This window comes from Anomaloglossus baeobatrachus, unplaced genomic scaffold (genome assembly GCF_048569485.1).
Source record: "Anomaloglossus baeobatrachus isolate aAnoBae1 unplaced genomic scaffold, aAnoBae1.hap1 Scaffold_636, whole genome shotgun sequence".
In the NCBI taxonomy this organism is placed as follows: Eukaryota; Metazoa; Chordata; class Amphibia; order Anura; family Aromobatidae; genus Anomaloglossus; species Anomaloglossus baeobatrachus.
This window is the reverse complement of record NW_027445004.1, coordinates 43,838-65,281: the sequence shown is the minus strand read 5'-3', so window position 1 is coordinate 65,281 and position 21,444 is coordinate 43,838. Positions and strand designations below refer to the sequence as shown.

Here is a 21,444-nt window from a genome sequence, read left to right as displayed (position 1 = left end):
TGCCTGTTGATGTATTTTCCGTTTGAACTGTGCACAACATGAAGAGACGGAACACTGGCGGCTTGTCACAATGCCCCCCGATGACATCACAATAGCGCTGCTGCCTAGAAAACAAGCTGCGCAGAAGAAGTTGTTCTTTGGGTGGGAGGGTGGGCTAGTGGAAGGAGGGGGCAATCTCTTTTTTTCCCGGGTGGTAGGGGGATGACAGGAGAAGGGAAGCGGGTGGTGAGAAAGGTACAGAGGGCAGGGTTTGGGGGCTGGGAAGGAAAGGGAAAAGATTAGGGTTTGGGGATGATGAAAGGGCTTTCTACGGGTAAGGATGGCAAAGGGTGGCAGTGACGGAAAGTCAGGCAACCTGTCCTGTCCGTCTTTTTGTATCGTGAATTGGAAAGACTGCAAGGGGGAGGGGAGTTGCTTGCGCCCTAAAGGAGGAGTTATTCAGATTCATTGCAGTGGGCGGCGGCTGCAAAACGCACCATTCTTCTTGTTTTGGCTCTGCAAAGCAGCCTTTTCAAGGGTTGGCTTGGGTGACAAAATGTCTTGTGTAGGCGTGGGTTTGTCTCCCTCTCGCTCTCTCTCCCTAAGATGTGTCCGGCATAGGCCAGGGTGCCACTCGAGGCCCAAACCAATTCTGGTTATCGCTTCTCGGCCTTTTGGCTAAGATCAAGTGTAGTATCTGTTCTTATCAGTTTAATATCTGATACGTCCCCTATCTGGGGACCATATATTAAATGGATTTTTAGAACAGGGAGATGGAAAAAGAGCTTGCTCTGTCCACTCCACGCATTGACCTGGTATTGCAGTACCTCCAGGAACGGTGCACCCCTTCTTAACCCAGTTTCCAAAAGCAGAACTCAATTCACCTGATTCATATTAGCCCGATTTAATGAATTGGAAGAAAGCATACGTCTTCATATGCACCTCAATTTGGCCCATTCACTTTTCACACTTCCTCCTTTTGTTTTTTATCTTTCACACTTTTGACTTTCTTTATTCATCCAAATAGCAAACTCATCACCACTCAACCTGACCAACTCGGCTATGTCCCCGTGCTGCAGTTCTCTGTCTTATCTAGATCATTTGCAATTGAATGGAATAGATCCCTTTTGGACAAAGTGGATTCACCTGCTGCTGCAGTGACCACAGGTGTGATAACATCTAGAATTGGCATCTGGTGCGATCTCTCCGCTTCCACTCCAAAGAAAGTTACCTGTTTATTCCTATCATGCATTGGTTTTTGGGGTTTTCTTTGAGTAATGATGATCTCTTTAGTAGTCTGTTGGCGCCCTCTCCTGGAGGAATAGTTTGCTTGCTCTTGGACATTCTAAAAGAGAGGTCATGATAGACATTGAGCTTCTGAGCTCAATTGGGGACAGTCATGGGTGATGAATGTTTGCAACCTACTGCGAAGCCTCATACCGCAATATAAGGAACGTCAAATACTAAGAAAGGGCGGCCTATGAAAGAATTACTACTTTCAATAAGTACACTTAAACGGCTAATTGGGAATAGAAAAACTGTAAAAAGCCCTCTGAGAAAGCCCCCCTCTAACCTTTGATAGTAAGCTTTTCTGTAGTCTGCCTGTTGATGTATTTTCCGTTTGAACTGTGCACAACATGAAGAGACGGAACACTGGCGGCTTGTCACAATGCCCCCCGATGACATCACAATAGCGCTGCTGCCTAGAAAACAAGCTGCGCAGAAGAAGTTGTTCTTTGGGTGGGAGGGTGGGCTAGTGGAAGGAGGGGGCAATCTCTTTTTTTCCCGGGTGGTAGGGGGATGACAGGAGAAGGGAAGCGGGTGGTGAGAAAGGTACAGAGGGCAGGGTTTGGGGGCTGGGAAGGAAAGGGAAAAGATTAGGGTTTGGGGATGATGAAAGGGCTTTCTACGGGTAAGGATGGCAAAGGGTGGCAGTGACGGAAAGTCAGGCAACCTGTCCTGTCCGTCTTTTTGTATCGTGAATTGGAAAGACTGCAAGGGGGAGGGGAGTTGCTTGCGCCCTAAAGGAGGAGTTATTCAGATTCATTGCAGTGGGCGGCGGCTGCAAAACGCACCATTCTTCTTGTTTTGGCTCTGCAAAGCAGCCTTTTCAAGGGTTGGCTTGGGTGACAAAATGTCTTGTGTAGGCGTGGGTTTGTCTCCCTCTCGCTCTCTCTCCCTAAGATGTGTCCGGCATAGGCCAGGGTGCCACTCGAGGCCCAAACCAATTCTGGTTATCGCTTCTCGGCCTTTTGGCTAAGATCAAGTGTAGTATCTGTTCTTATCAGTTTAATATCTGATACGTCCCCTATCTGGGGACCATATATTAAATGGATTTTTAGAACAGGGAGATGGAAAAAGAGCTTGCTCTGTCCACTCCACGCATTGACCTGGTATTGCAGTACCTCCAGGAACGGTGCACCCCTTCTTAACCCAGTTTCCAAAAGCAGAACTCAATTCACCTGATTCATATTAGCCCGATTTAATGAATTGGAAGAAAGCATACGTCTTCATATGCACCTCAATTTGGCCCATTCACTTTTCACACTTCCTCCTTTTGTTTTTTATCTTTCACACTTTTGACTTTCTTTATTCATCCAAATAGCAAACTCATCACCACTCAACCTGACCAACTCGGCTATGTCCCCGTGCTGCAGTTCTCTGTCTTATCTAGATCATTTGCAATTGAATGGAATAGATCCCTTTTGGACAAAGTGGATTCACCTGCTGCTGCAGTGACCACAGGTGTGATAACATCTAGAATTGGCATCTGGTGCGATCTCTCCGCTTCCACTCCAAAGAAAGTTACCTGTTTATTCCTATCATGCATTGGTTTTTGGGGTTTTCTTTGAGTAATGATGATCTCTTTAGTAGTCTGTTGGCGCCCTCTCCTGGAGGAATAGTTTGCTTGCTCTTGGACATTCTAAAAGAGAGGTCATGATAGACATTGAGCTTCTGAGCTCAATTGGGGACAGTCATGGGTGATGAATGTTTGCAACCTACTGCGAAGCCTCATACCGCAATATAAGGAACGTCAAATACTAAGAAAGGGCGGCCTATGAAAGAATTACTACTTTCAATAAGTACACTTAAACGGCTAATTGGGAATAGAAAAACTGTAAAAAGCCCTCTGAGAAAGCCCCCCTCTAACCTTTGATAGTAAGCTTTTCTGTAGTCTGCCTGTTGATGTATTTTCCGTTTGAACTGTGCACAACATGAAGAGACGGAACACTGGCGGCTTGTCACAATGCCCCCCGATGACATCACAATAGCGCTGCTGCCTAGAAAACAAGCTGCGCAGAAGAAGTTGTTCTTTGGGTGGGAGGGTGGGCTAGTGGAAGGAGGGGGCAATCTCTTTTTTTCCCGGGTGGTAGGGGGATGACAGGAGAAGGGAAGCGGGTGGTGAGAAAGGTACAGAGGGCAGGGTTTGGGGGCTGGGAAGGAAAGGGAAAAGATTAGGGTTTGGGGATGATGAAAGGGCTTTCTACGGGTAAGGATGGCAAAGGGTGGCAGTGACGGAAAGTCAGGCAACCTGTCCTGTCCGTCTTTTTGTATCGTGAATTGGAAAGACTGCAAGGGGGAGGGGAGTTGCTTGCGCCCTAAAGGAGGAGTTATTCAGATTCATTGCAGTGGGCGGCGGCTGCAAAACGCACCATTCTTCTTGTTTTGGCTCTGCAAAGCAGCCTTTTCAAGGGTTGGCTTGGGTGACAAAATGTCTTGTGTAGGCGTGGGTTTGTCTCCCTCTCGCTCTCTCTCCCTAAGATGTGTCCGGCATAGGCCAGGGTGCCACTCGAGGCCCAAACCAATTCTGGTTATCGCTTCTTGGCCTTTTGGCTAAGATCAAGTGTAGTATCTGTTCTTATCAGTTTAATATCTGATACGTCCCCTATCTGGGGACCATATATTAAATGGATTTTTAGAACAGGGAGATGGAAAAAGAGCTTGCTCTGTCCACTCCACGCATTGACCTGGTATTGCAGTACCTCCAGGAACGGTGCACCCCTTCTTAACCCAGTTTCCAAAAGCAGAACTCAATTCACCTGATTCATATTAGCCCGATTTAATGAATTGGAAGAAAGCATACGTCTTCATATGCACCTCAATTTGGCCCATTCACTTTTCACACTTCCTCCTTTTGTTTTTTATCTTTCACACTTTTGACTTTCTTTATTCATCCAAATAGCAAACTCATCACCACTCAACCTGACCAACTCGGCTATGTCCCCGTGCTGCAGTTCTCTGTCTTATCTAGATCATTTGCAATTGAATGGAATAGATCCCTTTTGGACAAAGTGGATTCACCTGCTGCTGCAGTGACCACAGGTGTGATAACATCTAGAATTGGCATCTGGTGCGATCTCTCCGCTTCCACTCCAAAGAAAGTTACCTGTTTATTCCTATCATGCATTGGTTTTTGGGGTTTTCTTTGAGTAATGATGATCTCTTTAGTAGTCTGTTGGCGCCCTCTCCTGGAGGAATAGTTTGCTTGCTCTTGGACATTCTAAAAGAGAGGTCATGATAGACATTGAGCTTCTGAGCTCAATTGGGGACAGTCATGGGTGATGAATGTTTGCAACCTACTGCGAAGCCTCATACCGCAATATAAGGAACGTCAAATACTAAGAAAGGGCGGCCTATGAAAGAATTACTACTTTCAATAAGTACACTTAAACGGCTAATTGGGAATAGAAAAACTGTAAAAAGCCCTCTGAGAAAGCCCCCCTCTAACCTTTGATAGTAAGCTTTTCTGTAGTCTGCCTGTTGATGTATTTTCCGTTTGAACTGTGCACAACATGAAGAGACGGAACACTGGCGGCTTGTCACAATGCCCCCCGATGACATCACAATAGCGCTGCTGCCTAGAAAACAAGCTGCGCAGAAGAAGTTGTTCTTTGGGTGGGAGGGTGGGCTAGTGGAAGGAGGGGGCAATCTCTTTTTTTCCCGGGTGGTAGGGGGATGACAGGAGAAGGGAAGCGGGTGGTGAGAAAGGTACAGAGGGCAGGGTTTGGGGGCTGGGAAGGAAAGGGAAAAGATTAGGGTTTGGGGATGATGAAAGGGCTTTCTACGGGTAAGGATGGCAAAGGGTGGCAGTGACGGAAAGTCAGGCAACCTGTCCTGTCCGTCTTTTTGTATCGTGAATTGGAAAGACTGCAAGGGGGAGGGGAGTTGCTTGCGCCCTAAAGGAGGAGTTATTCAGATTCATTGCAGTGGGCGGCGGCTGCAAAACGCACCATTCTTCTTGTTTTGGCTCTGCAAAGCAGCCTTTTCAAGGGTTGGCTTGGGTGACAAAATGTCTTGTGTAGGCGTGGGTTTGTCTCCCTCTCGCTCTCTCTCCCTAAGATGTGTCCGGCATAGGCCAGGGTGCCACTCGAGGCCCAAACCAATTCTGGTTATCGCTTCTCGGCCTTTTGGCTAAGATCAAGTGTAGTATCTGTTCTTATCAGTTTAATATCTGATACGTCCCCTATCTGGGGACCATATATTAAATGGATTTTTAGAACAGGGAGATGGAAAAAGAGCTTGCTCTGTCCACTCCACGCATTGACCTGGTATTGCAGTACCTCCAGGAACGGTGCACCCCTTCTTAACCCAGTTTCCAAAAGCAGAACTCAATTCACCTGATTCATATTAGCCCGATTTAATGAATTGGAAGAAAGCATACGTCTTCATATGCACCTCAATTTGGCCCATTCACTTTTCACACTTCCTCCTTTTGTTTTTTATCTTTCACACTTTTGACTTTCTTTATTCATCCAAATAGCAAACTCATCACCACTCAACCTGACCAACTCGGCTATGTCCCCGTGCTGCAGTTCTCTGTCTTATCTAGATCATTTGCAATTGAATGGAATAGATCCCTTTTGGACAAAGTGGATTCACCTGCTGCTGCAGTGACCACAGGTGTGATAACATCTAGAATTGGCATCTGGTGCGATCTCTCCGCTTCCACTCCAAAGAAAGTTACCTGTTTATTCCTATCATGCATTGGTTTTTGGGGTTTTCTTTGAGTAATGATGATCTCTTTAGTAGTCTGTTGGCGCCCTCTCCTGGAGGAATAGTTTGCTTGCTCTTGGACATTCTAAAAGAGAGGTCATGATAGACATTGAGCTTCTGAGCTCAATTGGGGACAGTCATGGGTGATGAATGTTTGCAACCTACTGCGAAGCCTCATACCGCAATATAAGGAACGTCAAATACTAAGAAAGGGCGGCCTATGAAAGAATTACTACTTTCAATAAGTACACTTAAACGGCTAATTGGGAATAGAAAAACTGTAAAAAGCCCTCTGAGAAAGCCCCCCTCTAACCTTTGATAGTAAGCTTTTCTGTAGTCTGCCTGTTGATGTATTTTCCGTTTGAACTGTGCACAACATGAAGAGACGGAACACTGGCGGCTTGTCACAATGCCCCCCGATGACATCACAATAGCGCTGCTGCCTAGAAAACAAGCTGCGCAGAAGAAGTTGTTCTTTGGGTGGGAGGGTGGGCTAGTGGAAGGAGGGGGCAATCTCTTTTTTTCCCGGGTGGTAGGGGGATGACAGGAGAAGGGAAGCGGGTGGTGAGAAAGGTACAGAGGGCAGGGTTTGGGGGCTGGGAAGGAAAGGGAAAAGATTAGGGTTTGGGGATGATGAAAGGGCTTTCTACGGGTAAGGATGGCAAAGGGTGGCAGTGACGGAAAGTCAGGCAACCTGTCCTGTCCGTCTTTTTGTATCGTGAATTGGAAAGACTGCAAGGGGGAGGGGAGTTGCTTGCGCCCTAAAGGAGGAGTTATTCAGATTCATTGCAGTGGGCGGCGGCTGCAAAACGCACCATTCTTCTTGTTTTGGCTCTGCAAAGCAGCCTTTTCAAGGGTTGGCTTGGGTGACAAAATGTCTTGTGTAGGCGTGGGTTTGTCTCCCTCTCGCTCTCTCTCCCTAAGATGTGTCCGGCATAGGCCAGGGTGCCACTCGAGGCCCAAACCAATTCTGGTTATCGCTTCTCGGCCTTTTGGCTAAGATCAAGTGTAGTATCTGTTCTTATCAGTTTAATATCTGATACGTCCCCTATCTGGGGACCATATATTAAATGGATTTTTAGAACAGGGAGATGGAAAAAGAGCTTGCTCTGTCCACTCCACGCATTGACCTGGTATTGCAGTACCTCCAGGAACGGTGCACCCCTTCTTAACCCAGTTTCCAAAAGCAGAACTCAATTCACCTGATTCATATTAGCCCGATTTAATGAATTGGAAGAAAGCATACGTCTTCATATGCACCTCAATTTGGCCCATTCACTTTTCACACTTCCTCCTTTTGTTTTTTATCTTTCACACTTTTGACTTTCTTTATTCATCCAAATAGCAAACTCATCACCACTCAACCTGACCAACTCGGCTATGTCCCCGTGCTGCAGTTCTCTGTCTTATCTAGATCATTTGCAATTGAATGGAATAGATCCCTTTTGGACAAAGTGGATTCACCTGCTGCTGCAGTGACCACAGGTGTGATAACATCTAGAATTGGCATCTGGTGCGATCTCTCCGCTTCCACTCCAAAGAAAGTTACCTGTTTATTCCTATCATGCATTGGTTTTTGGGGTTTTCTTTGAGTAATGATGATCTCTTTAGTAGTCTGTTGGCGCCCTCTCCTGGAGGAATAGTTTGCTTGCTCTTGGACATTCTAAAAGAGAGGTCATGATAGACATTGAGCTTCTGAGCTCAATTGGGGACAGTCATGGGTGATGAATGTTTGCAACCTACTGCGAAGCCTCATACCGCAATATAAGGAACGTCAAATACTAAGAAAGGGCGGCCTATGAAAGAATTACTACTTTCAATAAGTACACTTAAACGGCTAATTGGGAATAGAAAAACTGTAAAAAGCCCTCTGAGAAAGCCCCCCTCTAACCTTTGATAGTAAGCTTTTCTGTAGTCTGCCTGTTGATGTATTTTCCGTTTGAACTGTGCACAACATGAAGAGACGGAACACTGGCGGCTTGTCACAATGCCCCCCGATGACATCACAATAGCGCTGCTGCCTAGAAAACAAGCTGCGCAGAAGAAGTTGTTCTTTGGGTGGGAGGGTGGGCTAGTGGAAGGAGGGGGCAATCTCTTTTTTTCCCGGGTGGTAGGGGGATGACAGGAGAAGGGAAGCGGGTGGTGAGAAAGGTACAGAGGGCAGGGTTTGGGGGCTGGGAAGGAAAGGGAAAAGATTAGGGTTTGGGGATGATGAAAGGGCTTTCTACGGGTAAGGATGGCAAAGGGTGGCAGTGACGGAAAGTCAGGCAACCTGTCCTCTCCGTCTTTTTGTATCGTGAATTGGAAAGACTGCAAGGGGGAGGGGAGTTGCTTGCGCCCTAAAGGAGGAGTTATTCAGATTCATTGCAGTGGGCGGCGGCTGCAAAACGCACCATTCTTCTTGTTTTGGCTCTGCAAAGCAGCCTTTTCAAGGGTTGGCTTGGGTGACAAAATGTCTTGTGTAGGCGTGGGTTTGTCTCCCTCTCGCTCTCTCTCCCTAAGATGTGTCCGGCATAGGCCAGGGTGCCACTCGAGGCCCAAACCAATTCTGGTTATCGCTTCTCGGCCTTTTGGCTAAGATCAAGTGTAGTATCTGTTCTTATCAGTTTAATATCTGATACGTCCCCTATCTGGGGACCATATATTAAATGGATTTTTAGAACAGGGAGATGGAAAAAGAGCTTGCTCTGTCCACTCCACGCATTGACCTGGTATTGCAGTACCTCCAGGAACGGTGCACCCCTTCTTAACCCAGTTTCCAAAAGCAGAACTCAATTCACCTGATTCATATTAGCCCGATTTAATGAATTGGAAGAAAGCATACGTCTTCATATGCACCTCAATTTGGCCCATTCACTTTTCACACTTCCTCCTTTTGTTTTTTATCTTTCACACTTTTGACTTTCTTTATTCATCCAAATAGCAAACTCATCACCACTCAACCTGACCAACTCGGCTATGTCCCCGTGCTGCAGTTCTCTGTCTTATCTAGATCATTTGCAATTGAATGGAATAGATCCCTTTTGGACAAAGTGGATTCACCTGCTGCTGCAGTGACCACAGGTGTGATAACATCTAGAATTGGCATCTGGTGCGATCTCTCCGCTTCCACTCCAAAGAAAGTTACCTGTTTATTCCTATCATGCATTGGTTTTTGGGGTTTTCTTTGAGTAATGATGATCTCTTTAGTAGTCTGTTGGCGCCCTCTCCTGGAGGAATAGTTTGCTTGCTCTTGGACATTCTAAAAGAGAGGTCATGATAGACATTGAGCTTCTGAGCTCAATTGGGGACAGTCATGGGTGATGAATGTTTGCAACCTACTGCGAAGCCTCATACCGCAATATAAGGAACGTCAAATACTAAGAAAGGGCGGCCTATGAAAGAATTACTACTTTCAATAAGTACACTTAAACGGCTAATTGGGAATAGAAAAACTGTAAAAAGCCCTCTGAGAAAGCCCCCCTCTAACCTTTGATAGTAAGCTTTTCTGTAGTCTGCCTGTTGATGTATTTTCCGTTTGAACTGTGCACAACATGAAGAGACGGAACACTGGCGGCTTGTCACAATGCCCCCCGATGACATCACAATAGCGCTGCTGCCTAGAAAACAAGCTGCGCAGAAGAAGTTGTTCTTTGGGTGGGAGGGTGGGCTAGTGGAAGGAGGGGGCAATCTCTTTTTTTCCCGGGTGGTAGGGGGATGACAGGAGAAGGGAAGCGGGTGGTGAGAAAGGTACAGAGGGCAGGGTTTGGGGGCTGGGAAGGAAAGGGAAAAGATTAGGGTTTGGGGATGATGAAAGGGCTTTCTACGGGTAAGGATGGCAAAGGGTGGCAGTGACGGAAAGTCAGGCAACCTGTCCTGTCCGTCTTTTTGTATCGTGAATTGGAAAGACTGCAAGGGGGAGGGGAGTTGCTTGCGCCCTAAAGGAGGAGTTATTCAGATTCATTGCAGTGGGCGGCGGCTGCAAAACGCACCATTCTTCTTGTTTTGGCTCTGCAAAGCAGCCTTTTCAAGGGTTGGCTTGGGTGACAAAATGTCTTGTGTAGGCGTGGGTTTGTCTCCCTCTCGCTCTCTCTCCCTAAGATGTGTCCGGCATAGGCCAGGGTGCCACTCGAGGCCCAAACCAATTCTGGTTATCGCTTCTCGGCCTTTTGGCTAAGATCAAGTGTAGTATCTGTGAGGCTCGGCAGATGCAATGCACACTGGAAGGTTGCGCTTGCTAGTACTCTTAATGTATAGTATATTCATCTAGAGGAAAACATGGCCCTACCAGGATCGAGGCTATTAGACTGAGTAAGTGTGGGGGCTATGGTGCAATGTGCCCCAGGACTGACGACCCTGGAGTGAGTCTGAGCTTGCTGGCTTGGGACCCCGGCGAGCCTTGGGCTCTGTAGCACACCGTACCTTGCCCTTTCATACTTTCTGAGCATATTGCTCTATCCCGGCCTTCTGGCTAGGAAGGGAAATTTTTATAATCATGGTCGGAGGTCCGTTCAGCTTTGGGCTGAGAAACCAACACCCGGTTGGAGGTCCGGGTCAGCTTCGGCTGAGAAACCAACACCCGGTTGGAGGTCTGGGTCAGCTTCGGCTGAGAAACCAACACCCGGTTGGAGGTCCGGGTCAGCTTCGGCTGAGAAACCAACACCCGGTTGGAGGTCCGGTTAGCCTTGGGCTGAGAAACCAACACCGGTTGACGGTCCGGGCAGTTTCGGCTGCGAAACCAACAACTAGTAGCTCTCTACTCCACTTGGGTAAGATGCCTGGGTGGACGCTGGGAGCAACGACAAGGCTCAACCAGGCTTCGGCTTGGGGGAGCACCGAAGATCCCTGACCCTTGCTGTGGCCTTCTGGCTCGGAGGGACGGGGTTGATTTTTGGGGACCCTCTCCTCACGGAGGGGTCCACACGAATCCTAGCCTTTGCACTGTTTTTGGTGTGACTTCGGTCATGCATTTTTTGCGGTGCTTTGGAAAGCTTCATTAAATCAAATCTGTTCTTATCAGTTTAATATCTGATACGTCCCCTATCTGGGGACCATATATTAAATGGATTTTTAGAACAGGGAGATGGAAAAAGAGCTTGCTCTGTCCACTCCACGCATTGACCTGGTATTGCAGTACCTCCAGGAACGGTGCACCCCTTCTTAACCCAGTTTCCAAAAGCAGAACTCAATTCACCTGATTCATATTAGCCCGATTTAATGAATTGGAAGAAAGCATACGTCTTCATATGCACCTCAATTTGGCCCATTCACTTTTCACACTTCCTCCTTTTGTTTTTTATCTTTCACACTTTTGACTTTCTTTATTCATCCAAATAGCAAACTCATCACCACTCAACCTGACCAACTCGGCTATGTCCCCGTGCTGCAGTTCTCTGTCTTATCTAGATCATTTGCAATTGAATGGAATAGATCCCTTTTGGACAAAGTGGATTCACCTGCTGCTGCAGTGACCACAGGTGTGATAACATCTAGAATTGGCATCTGGTGCGATCTCTCCGCTTCCACTCCAAAGAAAGTTACCTGTTTATTCCTATCATGCATTGGTTTTTGGGGTTTTCTTTGAGTAATGATGATCTCTTTAGTAGTCTGTTGGCGCCCTCTCCTGGAGGAATAGTTTGCTTGCTCTTGGACATTCTAAAAGAGAGGTCATGATAGACATTGAGCTTCTGAGCTCAATTGGGGACAGTCATGGGTGATGAATGTTTGCAACCTACTGCGAAGCCTCATACCGCAATATAAGGAACGTCAAATACTAAGAAAGGGCGGCCTATGAAAGAATTACTACTTTCAATAAGTACACTTAAACGGCTAATTGGGAATAGAAAAACTGTAAAAAGCCCTCTGAGAAAGCCCCCCTCTAACCTTTGATAGTAAGCTTTTCTGTAGTCTGCCTGTTGATGTATTTTCCGTTTGAACTGTGCACAACATGAAGAGACGGAACACTGGCGGCTTGTCACAATGCCCCCCGATGACATCACAATAGCGCTGCTGCCTAGAAAACAAGCTGCGCAGAAGAAGTTGTTCTTTGGGTGGGAGGGTGGGCTAGTGGAAGGAGGGGGCAATCTCTTTTTTTCCCGGGTGGTAGGGGGATGACAGGAGAAGGGAAGCGGGTGGTGAGAAAGGTACAGAGGGCAGGGTTTGGGGGCTGGGAAGGAAAGGGAAAAGATTAGGGTTTGGGGATGATGAAAGGGCTTTCTACGGGTAAGGATGGCAAAGGGTGGCAGTGACGGAAAGTCAGGCAACCTGTCCTGTCCGTCTTTTTGTATCGTGAATTGGAAAGACTGCAAGGGGGAGGGGAGTTGCTTGCGCCCTAAAGGAGGAGTTATTCAGATTCATTGCAGTGGGCGGCGGCTGCAAAACGCACCATTCTTCTTGTTTTGGCTCTGCAAAGCAGCCTTTTCAAGGGTTGGCTTGGGTGACAAAATGTCTTGTGTAGGCGTGGGTTTGTCTCCCTCTCGCTCTCTCTCCCTAAGATGTGTCCGGCATAGGCCAGGGTGCCACTCGAGGCCCAAACCAATTCTGGTTATCGCTTCTCGGCCTTTTGGCTAAGATCAAGTGTAGTATCTGTTCTTATCATCGCTGCACGCCTTTTGGGACTGCCGTTTCGCACAGCGCCTGTTGGTTGCCCTGGAGGATGACCTGAGGAACTCCGTCCCCAGAGGGAGCCTATCGTACCATTCCGTACTTTATGGACTCTTCCCTGGGACTCACACCGTTGGAGCCATCCAGGAGGCTTGGCGCCTTATGAACTGCTTTAAGGACGCTATTTGGGTCGCCAGGAACCGGCTCATCTTGAAGAGGGAGAGGATGTCTATCCAGGATTGCCGCAGGCTGATCCACAGCCTGCTCAGAGACTATTCCATCATGGACAGTCCGGACGACAGCGCCGAGGAGGAGGTTTAGACCTCTTCCATGCCCCCTCCCTCCTTTTCCCATTATGTGCGTCTTTCAATAAAGCTTCGGGCCTGTGATTCCCCCACCCTATCCCCCTTTTCCCCTACCCCCATCCCCCAATCGCCGGTTCGTCGTTATTTATTGTCTAACTTTTTCTTTCAGCTTGAGTGTTATGGATAAGCATAGGAGTGTGATGTATAGTTTAGTGCGTCGTACTCTATGGCTATGTAAGAAGGATTGTATAGTTCTGTGTGTACGGGGCTGCGGCACTGTACACGGTTTGTTACCTTTTTGTGAGTAGTGCATGATAATAAAGATGAAAAATCTGTTCTTATCAGTTTAATATCTGATACGTCCCCTATCTGGGGACCATATATTAAATGGATTTTTAGAACAGGGAGATGGAAAAAGAGCTTGCTCTGTCCACTCCACGCATTGACCTGGTATTGCAGTACCTCCAGGAACGGTGCACCCCTTCTTAACCCAGTTTCCAAAAGCAGAACTCAATTCACCTGATTCATATTAGCCCGATTTAATGAATTGGAAGAAAGCATACGTCTTCATATGCACCTCAATTTGGCCCATTCACTTTTCACACTTCCTCCTTTTGTTTTTTATCTTTCACACTTTTGACTTTCTTTATTCATCCAAATAGCAAACTCATCACCACTCAACCTGACCAACTCGGCTATGTCCCCGTGCTGCAGTTCTCTGTCTTATCTAGATCATTTGCAATTGAATGGAATAGATCCCTTTTGGACAAAGTGGATTCACCTGCTGCTGCAGTGACCACAGGTGTGATAACATCTAGAATTGGCATCTGGTGCGATCTCTCCGCTTCCACTCCAAAGAAAGTTACCTGTTTATTCCTATCATGCATTGGTTTTTGGGGTTTTCTTTGAGTAATGATGATCTCTTTAGTAGTCTGTTGGCGCCCTCTCCTGGAGGAATAGTTTGCTTGCTCTTGGACATTCTAAAAGAGAGGTCATGATAGACATTGAGCTTCTGAGCTCAATTGGGGACAGTCATGGGTGATGAATGTTTGCAACCTACTGCGAAGCCTCATACCGCAATATAAGGAACGTCAAATACTAAGAAAGGGCGGCCTATGAAAGAATTACTACTTTCAATAAGTACACTTAAACGGCTAATTGGGAATAGAAAAACTGTAAAAAGCCCTCTGAGAAAGCCCCCCTCTAACCTTTGATAGTAAGCTTTTCTGTAGTCTGCCTGTTGATGTATTTTCCGTTTGAACTGTGCACAACATGAAGAGACGGAACACTGGCGGCTTGTCACAATGCCCCCCGATGACATCACAATAGCGCTGCTGCCTAGAAAACAAGCTGCGCAGAAGAAGTTGTTCTTTGGGTGGGAGGGTGGGCTAGTGGAAGGAGGGGGCAATCTCTTTTTTTCCCGGGTGGTAGGGGGATGACAGGAGAAGGGAAGCGGGTGGTGAGAAAGGTACAGAGGGCAGGGTTTGGGGGCTGGGAAGGAAAGGGAAAAGATTAGGGTTTGGGGATGATGAAAGGGCTTTCTACGGGTAAGGATGGCAAAGGGTGGCAGTGACGGAAAGTCAGGCAACCTGTCCTGTCCGTCTTTTTGTATCGTGAATTGGAAAGACTGCAAGGGGGAGGGGAGTTGCTTGCGCCCTAAAGGAGGAGTTATTCAGATTCATTGCAGTGGGCGGCGGCTGCAAAACGCACCATTCTTCTTGTTTTGGCTCTGCAAAGCAGCCTTTTCAAGGGTTGGCTTGGGTGACAAAATGTCTTGTGTAGGCGTGGGTTTGTCTCCCTCTCGCTCTCTCTCCCTAAGATGTGTCCGGCATAGGCCAGGGTGCCACTCGAGGCCCAAACCAATTCTGGTTATCGCTTCTCGGCCTTTTGGCTAAGATCAAGTGTAGTATCTGTTCTTATCAGTTTAATATCTGATACGTCCCCTATCTGGGGACCATATATTAAATGGATTTTTAGAACAGGGAGATGGAAAAAGAGCTTGCTCTGTCCACTCCACGCATTGACCTGGTATTGCAGTACCTCCAGGAACGGTGCACCCCTTCTTAACCCAGTTTCCAAAAGCAGAACTCAATTCACCTGATTCATATTAGCCCGATTTAATGAATTGGAAGAAAGCATACGTCTTCATATGCACCTCAATTTGGCCCATTCACTTTTCACACTTCCTCCTTTTGTTTTTTATCTTTCACACTTTTGACTTTCTTTATTCATCCAAATAGCAAACTCATCACCACTCAACCTGACCAACTCGGCTATGTCCCCGTGCTGCAGTTCTCTGTCTTATCTAGATCATTTGCAATTGAATGGAATAGATCCCTTTTGGACAAAGTGGATTCACCTGCTGCTGCAGTGACCACAGGTGTGATAACATCTAGAATTGGCATCTGGTGCGATCTCTCCGCTTCCACTCCAAAGAAAGTTACCTGTTTATTCCTATCATGCATTGGTTTTTGGGGTTTTCTTTGAGTAATGATGATCTCTTTAGTAGTCTGTTGGCGCCCTCTCCTGGAGGAATAGTTTGCTTGCTCTTGGACATTCTAAAAGAGAGGTCATGATAGACATTGAGCTTCTGAGCTCAATTGGGGACAGTCATGGGTGATGAATGTTTGCAACCTACTGCGAAGCCTCATACCGCAATATAAGGAACGTCAAATACTAAGAAAGGGCGGCCTATGAAAGAATTACTACTTTCAATAAGTACACTTAAACGGCTAATTGGGAATAGAAAAACTGTAAAAAGCCCTCTGAGAAAGCCCCCCTCTAACCTTTGATAGTAAGCTTTTCTGTAGTCTGCCTGTTGATGTATTTTCCGTTTGAACTGTGCACAACATGAAGAGACGGAACACTGGCGGCTTGTCACAATGCCCCCCGATGACATCACAATAGCGCTGCTGCCTAGAAAACAAGCTGCGCAGAAGAAGTTGTTCTTTGGGTGGGAGGGTGGGCTAGTGGAAGGAGGGGGCAATCTCTTTTTTTCCCGGGTGGTAGGGGGATGACAGGAGAAGGGAAGCGGGTGGTGAGAAAGGTACAGAGGGCAGGGTTTGGGGGCTGGGAAGGAAAGGGAAAAGATTAGGGTTTGGGGATGATGAAAGGGCTTTCTACGGGTAAGGATGGCAAAGGGTGGCAGTGACGGAAAGTCAGGCAACCTGTCCTGTCCGTCTTTTTGTATCGTGAATTGGAAAGACTGCAAGGGGGAGGGGAGTTGCTTGCGCCCTAAAGGAGGAGTTATTCAGATTCATTGCAGTGGGCGGCGGCTGCAAAACGCACCATTCTTCTTGTTTTGGCTCTGCAAAGCAGCCTTTTCAAGGGTTGGCTTGGGTGACAAAATGTCTTGTGTAGGCGTGGGTTTGTCTCCCTCTCGCTCTCTCTCCCTAAGATGTGTCCGGCATAGGCCAGGGTGCCACTCGAGGCCCAAACCAATTCTGGTTATCGCTTCTCGGCCTTTTGGCTAAGATCAAGTGTAGTATCTGTTCTTATCAGTTTAATATCTGATACGTCCCCTATCTGGGGACCATATATTAAATGGATTTTTAGAACAGGGAGATGGAAAAAGAGCTTGCTCTGTCCACTCCACGCATTGACCTGGTATTGCAGTACCTCCAGGAACGGTGCACCCCTTCTTAACCCAGTTTCCAAAAGCAGAACTCAATTCACCTGATTCATATTAGCCCGATTTAATGAATTGGAAGAAAGCATACGTCTTCATATGCACCTCAATTTGGCCCATTCACTTTTCACACTTCCTCCTTTTGTTTTTTATCTTTCACACTTTTGACTTTCTTTATTCATCCAAATAGCAAACTCATCACCACTCAACCTGACCAACTCGGCTATGTCCCCGTGCTGCAGTTCTCTGTCTTATCTAGATCATTTGCAATTGAATGGAATAGATCCCTTTTGGACAAAGTGGATTCACCTGCTGCTGCAGTGACCACAGGTGTGATAACATCTAGAATTGGCATCTGGTGCGATCTCTCCGCTTCCACTCCAAAGAAAGTTACCTGTTTATTCCTATCATGCATTGGTTTTTGGGGTTTTCTTTGAGTAATGATGATCTCTTTAGTAGTCTGTTGGCGCCCTCTCCTGGAGGAATAGTTTGCTTGCTCTTGGACATTCTAAAAGAGAGGTCATGATAGACATTGAGCTTCTGAGCTCAATTGGGGACAGTCATGGGTGATGAATGTTTGCAACCTACTGCGAAGCCTCATACCGCAATATAAGGAACGTCAAATACTAAGAAAGGGCGGCCTATGAAAGAATTACTACTTTCAATAAGTACACTTAAACGGCTAATTGGGAATAGAAAAACTGTAAAAAGCCCTCTGAGAAAGCCCCCCTCTAACCTTTGATAGTAAGCTTTTCTGTAGTCTGCCTGTTGATGTATTTTCCGTTTGAACTGTGCACAACATGAAGAGACGGAACACTGGCGGCTTGTCACAATGCCCCCCGATGACATCACAATAGCGCTGCTGCCTAGAAAACAAGCTGCGCAGAAGAAGTTGTTCTTTGGGTGGGAGGGTGGGCTAGTGGAAGGAGGGGGCAATCTCTTTTTTTCCCGGGTGGTAGGGGGATGACAGGAGAAGGGAAGCGGGTGGTGAGAAAGGTACAGAGGGCAGGGTTTGGGGGCTGGGAAGGAAAGGGAAAAGATTAGGGTTTGGGGATGATGAAAGGGCTTTCTACGGGTAAGGATGGCAAAGGGTGGCAGTGACGGAAAGTCAGGCAACCTGTCCTGTCCGTCTTTTTGTATCGTGAATTGGAAAGACTGCAAGGGGGAGGGGAGTTGCTTGCGCCCTAAAGGAGGAGTTATTCAGATTCATTGCAGTGGGCGGCGGCTGCAAAACGCACCATTCTTCTTGTTTTGGCTCTGCAAAGCAGCCTTTTCAAGGGTTGGCTTGGGTGACAAAATGTCTTGTGTAGGCGTGGGTTTGTCTCCCTCTCGCTCTCTCTCCCTAAGATGTGTCCGGCATAGGCCAGGGTGCCACTCGAGGCCCAAACCAATTCTGGTTATCGCTTCTCGGCCTTTTGGCTAAGATCAAGTGTAGTATCTGTTCTTATCAGTTTAATATCTGATACGTCCCCTATCTGGGGACCATATATTAAATGGATTTTTAGAACAGGGAGATGGAAAAAGAGCTTGCTCTGTCCACTCCACGCATTGACCTGGTATTGCAGTACCTCCAGGAACGGTGCACCCCTTCTTAACCCAGTTTCCAAAAGCAGAACTCAATTCACCTGATTCATATTAGCCCGATTTAATGAATTGGAAGAAAGCATACGTCTTCATATGCACCTCAATTTGGCCCATTCACTTTTCACACTTCCTCCTTTTGTTTTTTATCTTTCACACTTTTGACTTTCTTTATTCATCCAAATAGCAAACTCATCACCACTCAACCTGACCAACTCGGCTATGTCCCCGTGCTGCAGTTCTCTGTCTTATCTAGATCATTTGCAATTGAATGGAATAGATCCCTTTTGGACAAAGTGGATTCACCTGCTGCTGCAGTGACCACAGGTGTGATAACATCTAGAATTGGCATCTGGTGCGATCTCTCCGCTTCCACTCCAAAGAAAGTTACCTGTTTATTCCTATCATGCATTGGTTTTTGGGGTTTTCTTTGAGTAATGATGATCTCTTTAGTAGTCTGTTGGCGCCCTCTCCTGGAGGAATAGTTTGCTTGCTCTTGGACATTCTAAAAGAGAGGTCATGATAGACATTGAGCTTCTGAGCTCAATTGGGGACAGTCATGGGTGATGAATGTTTGCAACCTACTGCGAAGCCTCATACCGCAATATAAGGAACGTCAAATACTAAGAAAGGGCGGCCTATGAAAGAATTACTACTTTCAATAAGTACACTTAAACGGCTAATTGGGAATAGAAAAACTGTAAAAAGCCCTCTGAGAAAGCCCCCCTCTAACCTTTGATAGTAAGCTTTTCTGTAGTCTGCCTGTTGATGTATTTTCCGTTTGAACTGTGCACAACATGAAGAGACGGAACACTGGCGGCTTGTCACAATGCCCCCCGATGACATCACAATAGCGCTGCTGCCTAGAAAACAAGCTGCGCAGAAGAAGTTGTTCTTTGGGTGGGAGGGTGGGCTAGTGGAAGGAGGGGGCAATCTCTTTTTTTCCCGGGTGGTAGGGGGATGACAGGAGAAGGGAAGCGGGTGGTGAGAAAGGTACAGAGGGCAGGGTTTGGGGGCTGGGAAGGAAAGGGAAAAGATTAGGGTTTGGGGATGATGAAAGGGCTTTCTACGGGTAAGGATGGCAAAGGGTGGCAGTGACGGAAAGTCAGGCAACCTGTCCTGTCCGTCTTTTTGTATCGTGAATTGGAAAGACTGCAAGGGGGAGGGGAGTTGCTTGCGCCCTAAAGGAGGAGTTATTCAGATTCATTGCAGTGGGCGGCGGCTGCAAAACGCACCATTCTTCTTGTTTTGGCTCTGCAAAGCAGCCTTTTCAAGGGTTGGCTTGGGTGACAAAATGTCTTGTGTAGGCGTGGGTTTGTCTCCCTCTCGCTCTCTCTCCCTAAGATGTGTCCGGCATAGGCCAGGGTGCCACTCGAGGCCCAAACCAATTCTGGTTATCGCTTCTCGGCCTTTTGGCTAAGATCAAGTGTAGTATCTGTTCTTATCAGTTTAATATCTGATACGTCCCCTATCTGGGGACCATATATTAAATGGATTTTTAGAACAGGGAGATGGAAAAAGAGCTTGCTCTGTCCACTCCACGCATTGACCTGGTATTGCAGTACCTCCAGGAACGGTGCACCCCTTCTTAACCCAGTTTCCAAAAGCAGAACTCAATTCACCTGATTCATATTAGCCCGATTTAATGAATTGGAAGAAAGCATACGTCTTCATATGCACCTCAATTTGGCCCATTCACTTTTCACACTTCCTCCTTTTGTTTTTTATCTTTCACACTTTTGACTTTCTTTATTCATCCAAATAGCAAACTCATCACCACTCAACCTGACCAACTCGGCTATGTCCCCGTGCTGCAGTTCTCTGTCTTATCTAGATCATTTGCAATTGAATGGAATAGATCCCTTTTGGACAAAGTGGATTCACCTGCTGCTGCAGTGACCACAGGTGTGATAACATCTAGAATTGGCATCTGGTGCGATCTCTCCGCTTCCACTCCAAAGAAAGTTACCTGTTTATTCCTATCATGCATTGGTTTTTGGGGTTTTCTTTGAGTAATGATGATCTCTTTAGTAGTCTGTTGGCGCCCTCTCCTGGAGGAATAGTTTGCTTGCTCTTGGACATTCTAAAAGAGAGGTCATGATAGACATTGAGCTTCTGAGCTCAATTGGGGACAGTCATGGGTGATGAATGTTTGCAACCTACTGCGAAGCCTCATACCGCAATATAAGGAACGTCAAATACTAAGAAAGGGCGGCCTATGAAAGAATTACTACTTTCAATAAGTACACTTAAACGGCTAATTGGGAATAGAAAAACTGTAAAAAGCCCTCTGAGAAAGCCCCCCTCTAACCTTTGATAGTAAGCTTTTCTGTAGTCTGCCTGTTGATGTATTTTCCGTTTGAACTGTGCACAACATGAAGAGACGGAACACTGGCGGCTTGTCACAATGCCCCCCGATGACATCACAATAGCGCTGCTGCCTAGAAAACAAGCTGCGCAGAAGAAGTTGTTCTTTGGGTGGGAGGGTGGGCTAGTGGAAGGAGGGGGCAATCTCTTTTTTTCCCGGGTGGTAGGGGGATGACAGGAGAAGGGAAGCGGGTGGTGAGAAAGGTACAGAGGGCAGGGTTTGGGGGCTGGGAAGGAAAGGGAAAAGATTAGGGTTTGGGGATGATGAAAGGGCTTTCTACGGGTAAGGATGGCAAAGGGTGGCAGTGACGGAAAGTCAGGCAACCTGTCCTGTCCGTCTTTTTGTATCGTGAATTGGAAAGACTGCAAGGGGGAGGGGAGTTGCTTGCGCCCTAAAGGAGGAGTTATTCAGATTCATTGCAGTGGGCGGCGGCTGCAAAACGCACCATTCTTCTTGTTTTGGCTCTGCAAAGCAGCCTTTTCAAGGGTTGGCTTGGGTGACAAAATGTCTTGTGTAGGCGTGGGTTTGTCTCCCTCTCGCTCTCTCTCCCTAAGATGTGTCCGGCATAGGCCAGGGTGCCACTCGAGGCCCAAACCAATTCTGGTTATCGCTTCTCGGCCTTTTGGCTAAGATCAAGTGTAGTATCTGTTCTTATCAGTTTAATATCTGATACGTCCCCTATCTGGGGACCATATATTAAATGGATTTTTAGAACAGGGAGATGGAAAAAGAGCTTGCTCTGTCCACTCCACGCATTGACCTGGTATTGCAGTACCTCCAGGAACGGTGCACCCCTTCTTAACCCAGTTTCCAAAAGCAGAACTCAATTCACCTGATTCATATTAGCCCGATTTAATGAATTGGAAGAAAGCATACGTCTTCATATGCACCTCAATTTGGCCCATTCACTTTTCACACTTCCTCCTTTTGTTTTTTATCTTTCACACTTTTGACTTTCTTTATTCATCCAAATAGCAAACTCATCACCACTCAACCTGACCAACTCG

At 46.9% G+C, this 21,444-nt stretch overlaps 13 non-coding genes and 2 pseudogenes across 13 annotated transcripts; all 15 read left to right on the top strand.

The window, feature by feature from the left end:
* The first annotated feature begins 637 nt into the window (after positions 1-637).
* Positions 638-828, top strand: LOC142285985 (U2 spliceosomal RNA). The gene has a single exon (XR_012747265.1). It is a non-coding gene; the product is annotated as a U2 spliceosomal RNA (small nuclear RNA).
* Positions 829-2,215: 1,387 nt separating this feature from the next.
* LOC142285984 (U2 spliceosomal RNA) lies at positions 2,216-2,406 on the top strand. The gene has a single exon (XR_012747264.1). It is a non-coding gene; the product is annotated as a U2 spliceosomal RNA (small nuclear RNA).
* Positions 2,407-3,793: 1,387 nt separating this feature from the next.
* LOC142285926 (U2 spliceosomal RNA) lies at positions 3,794-3,984 on the top strand. The gene has a single exon (XR_012747219.1). It is a non-coding gene; the product is annotated as a U2 spliceosomal RNA (small nuclear RNA).
* Positions 3,985-5,371: 1,387 nt separating this feature from the next.
* Positions 5,372-5,562, top strand: LOC142285983 (U2 spliceosomal RNA). Its single transcript, XR_012747263.1, has one exon. It is a non-coding gene; the product is annotated as a U2 spliceosomal RNA (small nuclear RNA).
* Positions 5,563-6,949: 1,387 nt separating this feature from the next.
* LOC142285982 (U2 spliceosomal RNA) lies at positions 6,950-7,140 on the top strand. Its single transcript, XR_012747262.1, has one exon. It is a non-coding gene; the product is annotated as a U2 spliceosomal RNA (small nuclear RNA).
* Positions 7,141-8,527: 1,387 nt separating this feature from the next.
* LOC142285980 (U2 spliceosomal RNA) lies at positions 8,528-8,718 on the top strand. The gene has a single exon (XR_012747261.1). It is a non-coding gene; the product is annotated as a U2 spliceosomal RNA (small nuclear RNA).
* Positions 8,719-10,105: 1,387 nt separating this feature from the next.
* Positions 10,106-10,232, top strand: LOC142285954 (U2 spliceosomal RNA; annotated as a pseudogene).
* A 684-nt stretch (positions 10,233-10,916) lies between these two features.
* Positions 10,917-11,111, top strand: LOC142285950 (U2 spliceosomal RNA). The gene has a single exon (XR_012747239.1). It is a non-coding gene; the product is annotated as a U2 spliceosomal RNA (small nuclear RNA).
* A 1,387-nt stretch (positions 11,112-12,498) lies between these two features.
* Positions 12,499-12,626, top strand: LOC142285953 (U2 spliceosomal RNA; annotated as a pseudogene).
* Positions 12,627-13,150: 524 nt separating this feature from the next.
* LOC142285947 (U2 spliceosomal RNA) lies at positions 13,151-13,344 on the top strand. The gene has a single exon (XR_012747237.1). It is a non-coding gene; the product is annotated as a U2 spliceosomal RNA (small nuclear RNA).
* A 1,387-nt stretch (positions 13,345-14,731) lies between these two features.
* Positions 14,732-14,922, top strand: LOC142285979 (U2 spliceosomal RNA). Its single transcript, XR_012747260.1, has one exon. It is a non-coding gene; the product is annotated as a U2 spliceosomal RNA (small nuclear RNA).
* A 1,387-nt stretch (positions 14,923-16,309) lies between these two features.
* Positions 16,310-16,500, top strand: LOC142285978 (U2 spliceosomal RNA). Its single transcript, XR_012747259.1, has one exon. It is a non-coding gene; the product is annotated as a U2 spliceosomal RNA (small nuclear RNA).
* Positions 16,501-17,887: 1,387 nt separating this feature from the next.
* On the top strand, positions 17,888-18,078 carry LOC142285976 (U2 spliceosomal RNA). The gene has a single exon (XR_012747257.1). It is a non-coding gene; the product is annotated as a U2 spliceosomal RNA (small nuclear RNA).
* Positions 18,079-19,465: 1,387 nt separating this feature from the next.
* LOC142285975 (U2 spliceosomal RNA) lies at positions 19,466-19,656 on the top strand. The gene has a single exon (XR_012747256.1). It is a non-coding gene; the product is annotated as a U2 spliceosomal RNA (small nuclear RNA).
* Positions 19,657-21,043: 1,387 nt separating this feature from the next.
* On the top strand, positions 21,044-21,234 carry LOC142285974 (U2 spliceosomal RNA). Its single transcript, XR_012747255.1, has one exon. It is a non-coding gene; the product is annotated as a U2 spliceosomal RNA (small nuclear RNA).
* Positions 21,235-21,444: the final 210 nt, after the last annotated feature.